Source organism: Neomonachus schauinslandi, chromosome 1, assembly GCF_002201575.2.
Source record: "Neomonachus schauinslandi chromosome 1, ASM220157v2, whole genome shotgun sequence".
Lineage (NCBI taxonomy): Eukaryota > Metazoa > Chordata > Mammalia > Carnivora > Phocidae > Neomonachus > Neomonachus schauinslandi.
The window spans coordinates 65,973,584-65,990,187 of record NC_058403.1 but is presented as its reverse complement, the minus strand read 5'-3'; the positions used below and the strand labels follow the sequence as shown (position 1 = coordinate 65,990,187).

The 16,604-nt window shown below is 38.1% G+C and overlaps 1 protein-coding gene across 1 annotated transcript in view; it reads left to right on the top strand.

Annotated features, from left to right (window-relative positions):
- The window catches only part of KPNA1 (karyopherin subunit alpha 1), a 70,985-nt gene continuing 54,381 nt past the window's right edge, over nucleotides 1-16,604 (top strand). Inside the window, exon 1 of the mRNA XM_021692709.2 lies at nucleotides 1-177. The gene's annotated coding sequence lies outside the window, so the exon portion shown is untranslated. The remainder of the gene's footprint in view (nucleotides 178-16,604) is intronic.

Sequence of the window (16,604 nt, the reverse complement as noted above, 5' to 3'; positions counted from 1 at the left end):
GCGAACGCCCGCTGAGCTGGGTCTCGCTGCTGGGTGCGCGGCGGCGGAGAGCGAGGCCTGGTGAGCACCGGCGCTGGCCGGCTGTTGGAGCTTGTGCGCGGGAGAGGTACGGCGGGCCGGCAAGCGAGCGAGCGGCCCACCCCAGCATCGGCACCGGGATCGGTTGCCTTGAGCCTGGTGAGTGCGGGGCCCCGTGGCTCCGGCCCCTCCCCCTCCCGCTGGCGGATCCGGCAGTCCTCGGTGGGACCCGGGAGAGGCCCCGGGGCGAGGGCGGGCGCCGGCCGGGCTCGAGCTCTGGTCCTTGGGCCCGGGCGCTAGCGGCGCGTCCGTGCGTCACGGGCCCGGCTGTCCTAACGGCCGCGCGGCCGGCGGAGGGGAGGGTGGGGGTGGGGAGCGCTGGTGTGATCGCCAACGGGAACGCCGGTCGTGGCGAGGCGAGGCAGGGCGGGGCGGCGGCGGGGCTGGAAGCGGCGCCGGGGACTGCGGGGCGCCGAGGCAGCGGGGCGGAGAGGAGGCGAGCGCTGAGCCTGCGCCGCGGCCCGGCGCGAGCGGGCGGCGGGGGGCGGGGGTGGGCAGCGCAGAGTGCTGGGACTGAGGCAGGAGGGAGCAGGGGGCGCGGGTAGAAATCCTGACCGAGGTTGGAAGGGACCGTCTCGGAAATTCACAAGTTAGAGCCCGAGCCGGAGCCGGTGGTTGGGAGGGAGGGGGGCGGGGATGGAGACGGACGACTGCAGTTTACAGATGTCATAACAACATGGGCCTGAAGCGGCTGACCGGGGTGTGGTAATTATAGGAATGACAGAACTTCGTCTGCACATAGTGTAAGTGGTGATGCGAGGGAAACAGCGAAGTATTAGATGAAGCGCAAAATGGGAGGAGAAAACCCAAGGATGACTGGAGTCAGGGAAGTCGTTTTGAAGGAATGTTTTAGGTTGGAAGGAAAGTATTTAATGTGCCACTTTTAAGGGAAAGATTCCAAATCATTGGTTTTTTAAGTTTTAAATTCAGAATAAACGATTTTGAAGTTCTCTTTCTAAAACATGCTAATAGATAATATTCCTAACTTTTTCAGTCCTTTTTTTCTTTAAGAAACAGTTCCTTCAAAACCCCTGTTTCTCAGCAGTAGATGAGTAAGTGATTTTCCTCTTTATTGTTGCTTCAAGGCTCATTCTTGACATTAACTTGTTCTTGTGTTTGTAATATTTTGAAACGGATCCAGAAGTTATTTCCCCTTAAAAATTGAGGAGATGAAATTTTAACTTTTCAAAGGAAAATGATAATGAAGTCTATTGTATTTTTACTGAAATCATTTATTCTTGGGGGGCACTGTGTATACCTGATTGTAAGATGGAGGACTTGAGAGAAAGGAATGAACATTTGAGCTCCTTTCCAGGTATTGTACTGAATACCTTAGGTATAGTAAAACACCTAAAACTCACAGTAACTTTGAAGTAGATGTTAATTTTTCGATTCTACCAATGAAACTTTGAAGGCCAGGGAAGTTAAATGACTTACCTAAGGTTATCCAGTTTTTGTTGGAACGAGCCTCAGAACCCAGGATCACTGCCATTTTAAGAATTACTTCTCAAAAAACAAAAAGAATCATTTCTCCTCTTCTTTCATACTTCTTTGTTGTGTTTTTTGTTAAATTTAATGTTCATTCAGTGAATACTTATTGTGTGCTCTGAGACTAGGGACACTCAGACATGGCCAAAACACTGTTTACTATGTCATGGAAATGATAGTCTGGAGGGGAAGACTAACATAATGAATACAAATATTAACTGCATGGCGTTTTATCAGGCATTATAATTGAGCAGAAACTGTAATGTAATGTAAACAGCAAAGGAAGTTCAAATGGAATCAGACATGAGCCTTAAGGAATTTACAGTCTAGTAGAGAAACAAAACATATAAAAACCTAGAATAAACTATAGGAGTAAAAACCTCACCTGAAGTTAGTATACTTGCATTTTGTTACTTTAGGTCCTCTTCACAGACCTATGATTTAATATTATGGACATTGACTTTTATCTAGGATTGGTGCCTAATAAAAGACAACATGAAAAAAATCTTCATTGCCATCCAAGACACTTTCTAATTTATTTATTGGTCCTTATAAAGTAGATACTTTAGAGACAAATTCTTTTTAAGACAAATTGATAGACCTTTTTTTATTTTAAACAAATGACTACTTTTATTAGATCATTTGTGTTTTTAAGCCATCCTGTTGCTCTTTACACTTTGGCTGTCAGGAGGTTCAGAGCCGTTTCCAATTTTTGTAATTTTCTTCAGCCTCAGCTATGTTATAAACTATATCAGATAGTTTGGAATTCCTCTCAGTCTTTTCCTAGACTATTCTTTGTTCTCTGTTGCTCTCAATTCAGTTTCTACCTTTTCCCTTTCATTTGAGGTTAAGGATTATATCTTGTTTTTATCTCCATTGTTTTCACACAGTGTTTGTTAAATTAATGATTGTCTTGAATTATGATGTTTGTGTGAAGTCTGTCAGATTGTTTTTAGAAGTATGTATGAATACTTTGTATAAAATCAATTAAGACTTTGGGCCATGCAAGTAAAAGTGACTGACCTAGTGATAAAGGTAATTCCCTATTACTCAGTCTTTGTTTTAAGAGCGCTGTACTCTGCAGGTATTATGAATTCAGCCGTAATAATGGAAGAAAACGTTGGAAATAGTAAACAATTCAATTAGCTGATTGGGGCTGATTTCACTCTGTTCTTGCTGCAGTAAGCAGGAGGTGGCCCCAGGCCAATGGGGGGCCAGATAGGGCCTGCATTAGAAAATTTTGAGGCCCTGCAGTGAAAGAGCAGGGATGAAGACTGATGGAACGTGCAGTTCTGTTTGTTTTTTTTTTTTTTTTTTAAGATGTTGCAACCCCACAAAACACAGATTGAAGTGATAAAATGTTTCTGACCTAGTGTAGTAGATTAATTAGGACAGTTCTTGAAAGCAGGCAATAATCCAGAATGTGGATAATAGGGATAATCTTCTTCACATAACAAGAATAATGCTGCTCTTCATATACAAAGATAAGTCTGCTTACTCATCGTGATTGATTTTCCAGCATGAGGAGGGATATGTGCTGAGTTGTCCATGAGTCTCTGTATTCTGACCAACAAGGCAGCTTGGGGCCAGAATGGGGGCTTGTAGCTAGGGAACAGAAAGACAAGCAGGAGGGACTGAGATCTATTGATGGATCAAGCATTACCATAAGTATTTTCTCTTAATTATCCTTGCAAAACCACTTTGAGGAGGTGGTTACATGTACAGGGTGGTTAGGTAACTTGCCCTACTTCACATGGTACGTGATGGAGCTGGAATTCAAACAGGGCTATTTGTACTATGTTCACATCAACCATTGAAGCTTGATTTTGTCTTGGTTTGCAGTTCAGTCTCCCAAGCAGAACAAACTAGATGTAGTTCTTTTAGTATCATTAAATGATACTGTGAAGATCTAATTTACTAAAAGTTGAAGAAAGGCTGTTAGAGTTCCTTGCTTTATTGCCATTAAAAAATACAATTTTTTAATTAGAATACTGTATGAAAAACAACTGTCCCCTGTCTCAGCCCCTGCACTTTTAGAGCCTACCCCCACCTTTTTTTTTTTTGAAGTAGGCTCCATGCCCAGTGTGGAGCCCTATGCCGGGCTTGAACTTATGACCCTGAGATCAAGACCTGAGCTGAGATCAAGAGTCAGATGCTTAACCGATTGAGCCACCCAGGTGCCCCTACCCCCCTATTTTTTTAGCTGTTTGTTCTCATATTAATTAATAATTTGCTTCTTCTTGAGATAGCAGTTCAGGCATTATCTATTGACTTTCCTCCATGTATACACACTGCCTCTCCCATCCTCCCATTATAATTGACATAGTTCTTTATTAAGTCAATATTCAGAGTGTTTACAGTATTATAGCTATGTAAATATTCACAGCTGAACCACGTAGTGTATTATGATGTCATCTCTTCTGTTAACCAGTTTGTGTTTTTCCAGGAGTTAATACTTTTTTCCCCCTCCCTTCATTTCCTGAGATAGCTGTCCTAGAACTCTCCCTCCTTTTAATGCAGTCTGGACTGGTAACTTTCTAGGCCTACTTGCCACCTGTTATCCTGGAACTTCTCTTTACATCACTCTTGAAATTCTCTTGGCATCTCTCCTATATTGGGTCTCCTGTTTCCCATATTTTCTTAGCCTCCTGAGAAAGGATACCTGGGAAGTAAAAACTTTCTGAATGCATGACTGAAATGAATCTCTATTCTATCTTAACATTTCATCAATAATTTGGCTGGGTATAAAATTGTAGGCTTAAAAAGTTTGGAAGTCATAGCTTGTTTTCTTGCATTCCGTTGTTGCTGTTGAAGTCCAAAACCATTCTGATTCTTTGTGACCTTGCCATCTTTCTTTTTGGATATTATTTTTAACCCCTGAAATTTCATAATAATATGCCTAGATAGGTTTTTTTTGTTTTGTTTTAATTTAAGGCCACTCCATGGATGCTTACAAACTGGAAATTTATGTCCTTTAGTTCTGGAAAAACATTTTTTATTATTTTTTGGACTTCAGGTAGAAAGAATTTTAAAGTTAATTATGCTTCTCTGTTATTGATGTACTATCATCAGACTGTACAGGGTTCTTTAAATTTTCCTTTCATTTCTAAGCCCTACTTCCCCATTACCCTTTTCTGCAGGTATCCACTGCATTGTGATTGATATATTTCTTGATTATATATGAATCATTGTGAAATATGTCATGATGCGTGTGTGTGTATGTGTATATATTTAGTTTATGTATTATGTTACAGACCTTGTCCTGTTTCTTACTTTTTTTTACTCAGCATTGTTTTGGAGACCTTTCTGTTTTGTTGTGTATAATATAATTCCATAATATGCATCTACCACATTTTATTTTTATTTCCCACCTTTCTTGCATCAGAAATACACTGTGGTAAATATACTTTTACTTGTATATTATTATGGACCTGTGTGAGAAGTTCTCTGGGATATATACCTAGGAGTGGGATTCCTGGGTCATAGAATAGGAGCACTGTTTATGTGCTTACTAGAACTACAGGAGGGTTGTTTGCCCACATCTTTGTCTGTACTTGTTTTTTTTTTTTTTTTAAGATTTTATGTATTCATTTGACAGAGAGAGACATAGCGAGAGAGGGTACACAAGCAGGGGGAGTGGGAGAGGGAGAAGCAGGCTTCCCGCGGAGCAGGGAGCCCGATGTGGGGCTCCATCCCAGGACCCTGGGATCATGACCTCAGCCGAAGGCAGACGCTCAACCGACTGAGCCACCCAGGTGCCCCTCAGTACTTGGTTTTATTCAACTTTCTAGTATTTGCCAGTCTGATGGATATAAAGTAGGTATCTCATTGTTTCAGTTTACATTCTCTGATTATTAATGAGTTTGAGCATCTCTTGGATCCATTCAGGTTTTCCCTTTTGAAAATTTTCTGTTTTGCCCTTAGTTTCTCTTTGCTTTGGGTTGCTGTCTTTTTTTTTTTGGTTTGCGGAAGTTCCTTGTGGAGGTTAGATTTGAATGGTCTGTTGATTTTAGGTTGGAAAATATCTCCTCCAAGCCTGTCATCTTTCTGTTAATTTTGTCTGTAGTGTCTTTCATTGAATGGATATTCTAAATTTGATGCCTTGTTTCTTTGATAATCTCTTCATCAATTTTTTTGTTCTCTGTTGGAATTTGTATTATTTGGGTATTGGAACTCATGTGTTCTTTTATTTTTATTTTTATTTTTTTTAAGATTTTATTTCTTTGACAGGGAGAGAAAGTACAAGCAGGGGGAGTGGCAGGAAGAGAGAGAGGGAGAAGCAGACTCCCCACTGAGCAGAGAGCCCGCAGGGCTCAATCCTAGGACCCTGGGATCATGACCTGAGCCGAAGGCAGACGCTTAACTGACTGAGCCACCCAGGCACCCCTCGTAGGTTGTTCTTTTTTCTTTTTTTTCCCTCCCTCTTACTTTCCATCAGTCTTTTTGGTTCTGCTTTCTAAGAAATTTCCTCAGTGTTATCTTCCAACCTTCCTATTGAGTTTCTAATTTCTATCCACACTTTAAGTTTCTTAGAGCTCATTCTATGTTATAGTATCTTTATATTGTTTCGTAGACACTATAATCCTTTTGAAGATTTCATGATAGTTTTTTTTCTTAAGTTTTCTTTTTTCCCCCCACTTTGCTCTGTTTCTTCCAAGTTCCTTTTTTTGTTTCTATTGTTGTCTTTTCTCTGTAGCGGCTTTCCCCAGCTATAATCTTATATGGCTGTCCATTCATATTTAAGAGTGAAGTGCCAAAAACTGAACTGAAAATTCAATAGGTGTGGCTTGTTAAAGGTGGCCATTTATGGGAGGAGGGGACACTCATAGGTCTTTTCTCTTGGGCTGGTCAGTTTCCTTGAGAAAGAGAGCCTCCAGTCTCTTGTGGGGAGGTTATGTACACCTGGCTGCTGTGTTTTGAGTACCTATCTTAGAAAAGGAGCTGGGGTTCTCACTGTTCATTGTGTTCTTGTAATCCTATTTTCTGTTTGGCATATTACTACCCCCTTACCTGTACTGGAGACCTCCATTTTGGAGTCTCTTTAGTTTGGTTTCTTCAAAGCAATCTTTTCCACAACTGTAGGGTTGGGGAAGGGATGGTTGCCTGGTTCTGAACAGTGGGGGAGGAAATCTGGCTATGATGACTGTTTTGTAGACTTTCAGCTAACCTAGTGTTGCCCCTTCAACCTTCAGAGATGCTTCTGGGCAGTGTGAATCAGCTTCTTTGCAGGTGCTTAGGCTTTAGAGTTCTCCACTTTGCTAGTATAATATCGCTTGACCACCTGTTTTATAGTTTCTAACAAGGTTTTGACATCTTATCATATGTGATTTGCTCCTTTCTATCCTGTGGGTCATTCCTTTGAAAAAAAGTTAAAATTTTAGCGTTGATCAATCTACCAAATTTACCGTTTTATTTCTTTATATAGACTTTTTAAAAAAAATTTGAGTATAGTTGAAACACAGTATTACATTAGTTCATAAACTATTTTCTGGTCTATTCATTCTTTTCATAGCATTTGAGGGACTGCTGTATGCTCAGTCCTATGATTAGTATTGAAGATTAAAATTAAAATTTCTGAGGGGGGCCTGGCTGGCTTGGTTGGTGGAGTGTGCAGCTTTTGATCTCAGGGTTGTGGGTTCAGGTCCCATGTTGGGTGCAGAGATTACTTAAAAATAAAATCTTAAAAAATTAAAATTTCTGAGCTTTGAGTTGTTAATAAATTTTGGGAAGAAAGGTACATCCTGATTGTGCTGCTTCTTAATTTGAAATGTGAAAACCCTCATAAGTTCACATGTGATAGATATATTACAGAACTTATTAATTTCAGTAATGAATATGAATTGGATTAAGGTAAGTTTGTGGTTTTTCTTTTTTAACATGAAGGAACTCTTTACACCATTTTGGGGAAAGATTTATTTAAAAAAAAAAAAAATCCAAGGGGCTTCTGGGCAGCTCAGTCAGTGAGTGGAGACTCTTGATTTTGGCTCAGGTCATGATCTCAGGGGCGTGGGATTGAGCCCCGCCTTGGGCTCTGCACTCAGCAAGGAGTCTGTTCTATCCTGGATTCTCTCCCTCTCCCTCTGTCCCCTACCTTCCCCTACCCACCATGGGCATGCGCTCACGGGCTCTCTCTCTTTTTAAAGATTTTATTTATTTGAGAGAGAGAGACAGCATGAGCAGGGGGCGGGGGGGGTGAAGCAGAGGGAGAGGGAGAAGCAGACTCACCCCTGAGCAGGGAACTTGACATGGCCAGATCCCAGGCCCCGGGATCATGACCTGAGTCAAAGGCAGACGCTTAATCTACTGAGCCATCCAGGTGCCCCTCTCTTAAATAAATAAATCTTTAAAGAAAAAATAAAAATTAAGAATAAAAATAATCCAACGACATATAAGGGAAGAGGTAGTTTTTCTTAAAGACCTGAAGTATTCAGTCAGAACTCTGAAATAGCAGAACATTGAGTTCATAAAATTCTAGCCAAAAGTAAAGAATGCAGTGTTGTCAGTGTTTTAGGTAGGCTGGGACACTTCACTGTAGTAAATATATGCTTTCAGCTCTACTTTTTGAAAGTTTTTCTTATTGTATAAATAGTATATTGCTTACTCTAGAAAATTTGGAAGATACAGAAAAATAATATTAACTTGCTCTTAAAATTTTTGTATACCACTTTAAGTTATGAAGTAATTTTAAAGGTATAGAGAATAATATAAGTTGGGTTTTTCTCCCCAACATCCGGATTTTTCATATGTTAGTATTATATTTCTCATTTCTCAGTATGTTATTTCCATAACCAGGCCCTCATTTTGGAATTTTTAGGTTTACAATTTTTCACTGTAACAATCACATTGCAGTGAACAGTCTTATACATACTGCTAATTTTATTTCCTTTGGGTATATTCCAAAAGTGGAATTACTGAATCCTAGGGTATGGGTTTCTTAAATCCTTAGTAAATATTTTCCTTTAAATGTTTGGCTGTTGAGAAGGACTTTGGGGGAACATTGCAAGTTGGGAACCCATAGATACTGGAAGGTGAGATCAGAATTCAGGGTCAAAGGTTATAATCAACTTCTTAATGGAAGAAAGTTTGAAGCTGGGACATGAAAGAAAGTAGGTATTTCTATTAGATTAATAGGGTTAGAGCTATAAGATGTAACCAGAGATGAGACCATGAATCACGTCTGCAGCATTGACTTCTCATAGGAGAGACTTAGGGCAGTGGTTTTTCAGACTTTGCCCCCACTAGAATGTCACTTAAATAAAGGAACTCTTTGAATTATTTTATAGGAAAAATAATGAGTAGGATATTTTCAATTTTACTTTTCTTCTCTAGTTTTTATTAAAATCTTTTAAAAGGGCCTGCAACCACTTGATTATAAGTTGGTAACAAATGAATAAATAATATTCACAAATGAACTGAAAGCTTTTTTATACTTAAATTCATTTATGCTTACATTTATAAATCCATAACTTATTTTGTAGTTATATTTTCTTGTGGTCATGTTTTCTAATAAAATTATGTTTATATGATTAAATAAATTAATTAACTATATTAGTGTTTTATGGTATTTCACAAAGAATATGTTGAATGTTAAATATTCAAAATTTTTAGTGTGTGTTTGGGATTTACTGACTAGGTGGATTGACTCAGCACACTAAATATATCATCTTGAATATAATAAAATATAAAAAGATCTACATTCAGTGTGTTGGGTATAGACTGATGTAGAATGGAGAGAGTATTTATTGACTCAATCAATGCCAGGTTTTCTTGTAGGACAAAGAATTTCAAATTTGATTTATGATGTGCTAAAGATTAATTCTAGATCTTTAGGCATCAAAGTAATACGATGAAAAAGGTGTTGAGATTGGGGCGCCTGGGTGGCTCAGTCGTTCAGCGTCTGCCTTCGGCTCGGGTCATGATCCCAGGTCCTGGGATCGAGCCCCGCATCGGGCTCCCTGCTCGGCGGGAAGCCTGCTTCTCCCTCTCCCACTCCCCCTGCTTGTGTTTCCTCTCTAGCTGTCTCTCTCTCTCTGTCAAATAAATAAATAAAATCTTTAAAAAAAAAAAAAAAAAAAAAAGGTGTTGAGATTAATCTGAGAGCTGTGTGAAGGATGCCTTGAAGAGCAGAGAGCCAGAGGTTAAGGAAGGGTGGGTTAGAGTTCTTGCAGTTATGTGGATATAGGATGACAAGTATCTGGACTAGACTGGTGGCAATGAGAATAGACAGGAGCAGATAAAATCAAACACTTTGGATAGAGTAATAAGGAAAATTTGATAATTAACTAAATGCACATGAAGGAGGAAGTGGAAGATTTCATTTTGGAAGAGTAGAGTGCATTTGTATTTTACCACCAGTTTTGCATCTGGTTTTCAATTTTATTGCTTTCTTGGCTTTATTTCCTCAGAAAACATGGAAAATTAGGCATAATGGCTTTAATTTTAAAGGCTTCTGGTTCCTGAGAGGGTACTTTGAAAAATTATTGACAGTAACTTAGATTTTTTAATTAATTGTCTAGGTGATAATATCCTAAAAATATTTGATTAGGATTAGCAAAATTTTTCATACTATTACTTTGTTATTCCTCTTATAATCCTCTGTAGATTTTGTTTCATTTCTTTGTTATCAAAGTTCCTTTCAATCTAACTTTAGCCTACATTTAGCTGTATTTTGCATTATTTTCCAGTAAAGCTTTTGCTCCATTATAGTGTTTTTCAATTGCAGATGTATCTCCGAATTTGCTTGGGAATCTTTGAAAGAAAAAAACAAAACACCAGAGACCTAGTATGTGCCTCAGACTTATTAATCAAATTCTTTGGAAGGACAGCTGAGGTATCTGTTTTTTAAAAAGCTCTCCCATGTGACAGATAAAATCCCCTCTTTAACCCACAAAGAGGGGGAACCAACCAATCTCAGTTATCAATATGAGTGAATAAATATTTAAGATTTTTTTTATATAGACTCTGTATTTTAGAGCACTTTTAGGTTCATAACAAAATTGAATGGAAAGTAGAGTTCCCGCGTACCCCACTACCTTCCCCACCATCAACATTTGCATTAGATTGGTACATTTGTTGTAATGGAACCAACATTGGTACATCCAGAGTCCATAGTTTACATTAAGTTTACATTCATTCTTCACGTTGTACATCTATGGGTTTTGACAAATGTATTGTGACAGGTATCCACCATTATAGTATCATACAGAGTAGTTTCTAAATGCCCTAAAAATCTTCTCTGCTTTTCATCCCTCCCACCCCATAAACCCCTGGCAACCATTGATCTTTTAACTGTTTACATAGTTTTGCCTTTTGTAGAATGTCATATAATTGGAATCATACCCATGTGTTTTTTCAAAATGTTCTCAATGTGACAGATACCCTGTCCCCCACAAAAAGGCGGGGAGGAGGATTTTATATTAAATAATCAATCTCATTTATGGATACTGGTGTAGACATTTTTCTTTCATGGGTTTTTTTTTTTAATTTAAGTATAGTTGACACAATGTTACATTAGTTTCAGGTATACAAGGTAGTGATTCTATAATTTTATACCTGTGCAGCGCTCACAACAAGTATAGCTACTGTAGGTCACCTTACAACATTGTTATAGTACCATTGACTGTATTCTGTAGAAGATGCTGTACCTTTCAGCCCTGTGATTTATTCATTTCATAACTGAAAGCCTGTATCTCCCACTCCCCTTCACTTCTTTTGCCCATCTCCCCCCCACTTCCCTCCCCTCTGGCAAACCACCAGTTTGTTCTTTATATTCATGGGTTGGTTTTGCTTTTTGTTTTGTTTGTTTGCTTTGTTTTTTAGATTCCACATATAAGTGAGATCATAGGGTATTTGTCTTTCTCTGAGTTACTTCACTTAGTGTAATACCCTCTGGGTCCATCCGTGTTGTCGCAAAGTGGCGAGATTCTTTTTTTTTTTTTTTTTGGTGGCAGAATATTCCATTGTACATATATACACCATGTCTTTTTTATTCATTCATCTATCTATGGACATTCAGGTTTCTTCCATATCTTGGCTATTGTAAACAGTGCTGCAGTAAACATAGGGGTACATACATCTTTTCGAATGAGTGTTTCCATTTTCTTTGGGTAAATACCCAGTAGTGGAATTACTGGATCATTTGGTGATTCTATTTTTAATTTTTGAGGAACCTCCATACAGTTTTCTATAGTGGCTGCACCAGTTTGAATTTTCACCAACAGTGCATGAGGGTCCTTTTTCTCTACATCCTCTCCCAACACTTCTTATTTCTTGTCTTTTTGATACTGTTTTGACAGGTGTTAGGTAATATCTCATTGTGATTTTGATTTGTGGTGTAGAAATTTTTAAGAAAATATTAACAGAGAGTTTAAAAGAATGATACACTGTGACCAAGTGTGTTTATTCCAAGAATCAATCATTCAATATTAAGAAATCTATTAATATCTCACCATATTTAATAGGTCAAAGTAGATAAACTTGACCATTTTAATAACCACCAAAAAGTCATTTGATAAAATTCAACACACATTTCAGGTTTTAAAAACTAGTAAAATAAGTATGGATGGCTGGTACTTAGATGTCATTTTTTAAATAAGTATCTCAAAACAATACTGCAACACAACTGGAGCTCATAGATTGCTGGTGGGAATGCATGATGGTACAGCCACTTTGAAAAACAGTTTGACAGCCTTAGAAAGGTAAACATATTCTTACCGTATGACCCAGCAGTGTCCTCCTAGGTGTTTACCCAAGAAAAATGAAAATATTCGTTCACACAAAAACCGTATATGAGTGTTTCTAGTGGCTTATTTATAATCACCAAAAACTGCACCAACCCAAATGTCTATCAAGTGGTGAATAACGTGTGGAATACATTGGAATACAATTCAGCAATAAAAGGAATGAATTACTGAAAGATAAAACAACACTTATGAATCACAAATTAGTTAATACTGACTGAAATAAGCCACACTCAAAAGGCTACATACTGGATGATTCCATTTATTTTACATTCTGGAAAATGCAAAACTGTAGGGGCAGAAAATAAATCATTGAGTACCGGGGGTTGGGGAGGGAGTGGATTTACTAGAAAGAGACCTGACAGAACTTTTCATAGTAAAAATGTTCTCTGTTTGTGGTGGTATTTACTTAAATGTTAAGTTTTATTGTATGTAAGTTATAAATAATACCTCAGTAAACCTGGCTTTAAAAAAAATACCCATCTCAGATCTGTACCTCTGAAACAAATAATGCAATATATGTGAAGAAAAAAAAAAAGAAGGGAGGGGAAGAATGAAGCGGGGGAAATCGGAGGGGTAGACGAACCATGAGAGACGATGGACTCTGAAAAACAAACAGGGTTCTAGAGGGGAGGGGGGTGGGAGGATGGGTTAGCCTGGTGGTGGGTATTGAGGAGGGCACGTTCTGCATGGAGCACTGGGTGTTATGCACAAACAATGAATCATGGAACACTACATCTAAAACTAATGATGTAATGTATGGGGATTAACATAAGAATAAAAAAAAATAAAATAAAAAATAAAATAAAAAAAATACCCTAGTATCATGTTTAATAACAAAATAGTAGACATAGATCAAAACTGGAAATGAGATAAAAATGCCTGCTCTAACCTTTGTTGCTTAATTAACATTGTAACTGTCCTGGAAGTACTAGTTAAATATTTTAAAATAGGAAGTGAAATGAGTTTAGAATGGAGGAGGCAAAAGTTACAATTTTTTAGCGATATTAAGTATCGAGAGTGTCAACTCAAAGTATCAGAAACAGAATTCAGTAGCTGATTTAATTCATTGGCTGTCTTAAAAAGTTAATATATGTATAGTAATGAGTAATTTTTTCATATATAGACAGTAGCCAATTAGAATATAATGGAAGGGAATTTCACATTTATCATTGCAACAAAAAAGATCAATGTAAATACATATTTAATTCTTGACCAAAAGACAGTATTTTAAAGATGTTGAGTTCCTTAATCTATGATTAGAATGTTATCTGAATATCCAGTGACTGCTTTTTTCTTAAGACAGAAAACATTGGGAACGCCTGGGTGGCTCAGTTAAGTGTCTGCTTTCATCTCAGGTGATGATCCCAGGGTCCTGGGATCGAGTCCCGCATTGGGCTCCTTGCTTGGCGAGGAACCTGCCCTCCCTCTGCCTGCCGCTCCTCCTGCTTGTGCTCTCTCTCTCTGACAAATAAATAAATAAGTCTTTAAAAAAAAAAAAAGATTGGATTAAGTGTTCTTAAATTTTTTGGCCTGGGAACTTCTTTATACTCTTAACTTACTGAGGACCCCCAAAGAACTTTTGTTTATGTTGCTGTTTTGTATCAGTTAATATTTACCGTATTAGAAATTAAAACAAAATTTTAAAACACAGAAATACACAACACACATTCCATTAGGCGTCAGAGTGATGATGTCATCATGTCATGAAGCTTCTGAAAAACTTAGGAGTGAAAGTGAAAAAAAAGCATATATAACATCTTAGTATTATGAAAATAGTTTTCACGAGAAGCATTTTTTCACATATGATATTGTCAAATATGGAAAAGTTTGAGTCAGTCTTGAGTTAACAGTGATAGTGGTGGGAACTGATGCACTCATATTCACTGGTGTACATTGGTGCAATATTTTAGGGGGTACTTTGAACTATCAATATTTTAAATGCACATGCTTTAGATCTTTATGTTCCACTGTTTAGAATTCATTATTGGATATAATTGCAGAATATATGCAAATACATGAAGGAGAATATTGGTTACAGCATTGTTTGTGATAGAAAATTGGAGACAAGCTTAATTGTCAGTGATGTTTAGGGTCTGGTCCTTATGGTATAAAAATTACTATATTAGGGCACCTGGGTGGCTCAGTCATTAAGCGTCTGCCTTCGGCTCAGGTCATGATCCCAGGGTCCTGGGATCGAGCCCCACATCGGGCTCCCCGCTCAGTGGGAAGCCTGCTTCTCCCTCTCCCACTGCTTGTGTTCCCTCTCTCGCTATGTCTCTGTCAAATAAATAAATAAAATCTTTAAAAAAAAATTACTATATTAAAAATAATTTAACTCTATAGGCATTGTATGGAAGGTTGTCCAGAGTTAAAGCAAAAGTGCAGAATTGTGTTTATAATTTCCCATCGGTGTACAATAAAAACCAGAAGGATATGTGTATACTTGTATAACCAGTTTTTGAAAGGATATGCGGAGAACTTGATGGTTACCTTTAGGCAGGGGTACATTTTCATTTATCTGTTTATACCCTTCTGTATTGTTTGTTTTTAACGTGAGCCATTTTTGTAATTTAAAAGGGAAGAATATTTCAAAGGCACAGATGCACTATATGGATGATAGAAATTACTAGTTTGAGCGTTGGAGTAATTTGTGAGTTCTCAGATACCACAATTTAACCAAAAAAGAAAGAGAAAACAGGTGCTGGCATTTCTCATGTCTGTGTACTTTTAAAGAGCAGTTGCTGTGATCGAATACAACTTAATGCTAATCTTCATCAGTTGTACTTTCTAACGTCTGTCCTTTAATTTGTACTCTTCTGTTTTGTGGGTGTTTCTCTTTTAACTTCAACTGTTGAAATAGTATCTATCCTTCACAACCTAGCTGAAACACCATCTTCTCTATGGAGCTATACCTCATCACTTTAGTCAGAAGAGATCTTTTTTTGAACCTTTAGAGCTATTTATAGCCATTTCTTCATTACACAAATATCAGGTGTGAGCTATATAAGGGCTAGACAGTGGGAGCATGCTTTCATCTTCTCTTTACCTTAGAAGGTAATATCCCCATTGTGCAAGTGAGGAAACCAAGGCTCACAGAAGTTTAGTATTTTTTCTACATCACTGTGCTAAGAAGTAAATTTGAAAACAGGATTTCAAGGCCAGCCCTCTTCTCTGGACTTGCTTTTTATGTCACTTTAATAAAAGGAAGCAAGTTAATAGTAGTTTTGTGTGAGCATTTCTTTCCTTTTAGATTTTTTTAATATTTAAAAAAAAGTTTTTGCTATAATTTCAAACTTATAGGAATTTTAAGAAGTGTACAAAGGTCCTCTTTTTACCCTTCAACCCCATTCCTCAGTTGTTCATTTTACCTTTTACTCCATTTGTTTTATCACTTTTTCTCTCTCTATATGTGTATTCCTAACATTGTCTTCCCTTAATTGTGTGCCCTTCCCCTCCATGTTGAGTACAGGCTTCCAATTACTGAAGTCCAATTGGTTTTTGGTATTGTAAAGATTTATCAAGTCTGCCCTGTTACCGTAGGCTTTCTCCTTTCTTTGACCTAAAACTTCTGATTCTTGAACTTGGATCATCATTGTAACACTGCTATTATTATGCTATATTGTGATATTTCAGAGCCAAAATGCTGCTTGCTTCAGGAATCCAGCTTTTTTCTCTAGATCATTTCTCAGCACCGTTAAATAATTCCTTCATAATTATTTGCAAATTCTCATCTGCATTGCCTCTGCCTTTCAGTCCGATAAAGCTCAATCTGACAAAATACCACCAGGTGTATTGTATATATTAGTCTGCTTGGGCAGCCATAAAAAATACCACAGATTGGGTGGCTTAAACAACAGAAATCCATTTTATCCCAGTTCTGGAGGCTAGAAGTCCAAGATCAAGGTGCCAACAGGGTTGGTTTCCTGTGGGGCCTATCATCCTGACGTGTGGATGACTACCTTCTTGCTGTTTCCTCACATGGCCTTTTTGTGTGTGTACATAGGGGGTGGGGTTGGGGGAACAGATCTCGGGTGTCTCTTCCTCTTCTTGTAAGGACACTAGTTCTACTGGATTAGAACCCCACTCTTATGAACCCATTTAACCTTAATTACCTCCTTAAAGGCCCTATATCCAAATGTAGTCATTATGGAAGTTAGGGCTTTAATAGATAGTTGGTAGGGGGGAGCACAGTTCAGTACATAATAGTAGAACATCAGGTTTATAATCAGGAACCTAGGTTCATATCCTTGCTTTATCTTGTATTAAGTGTGTAACCCTGGCCAAGTCACTTAACCT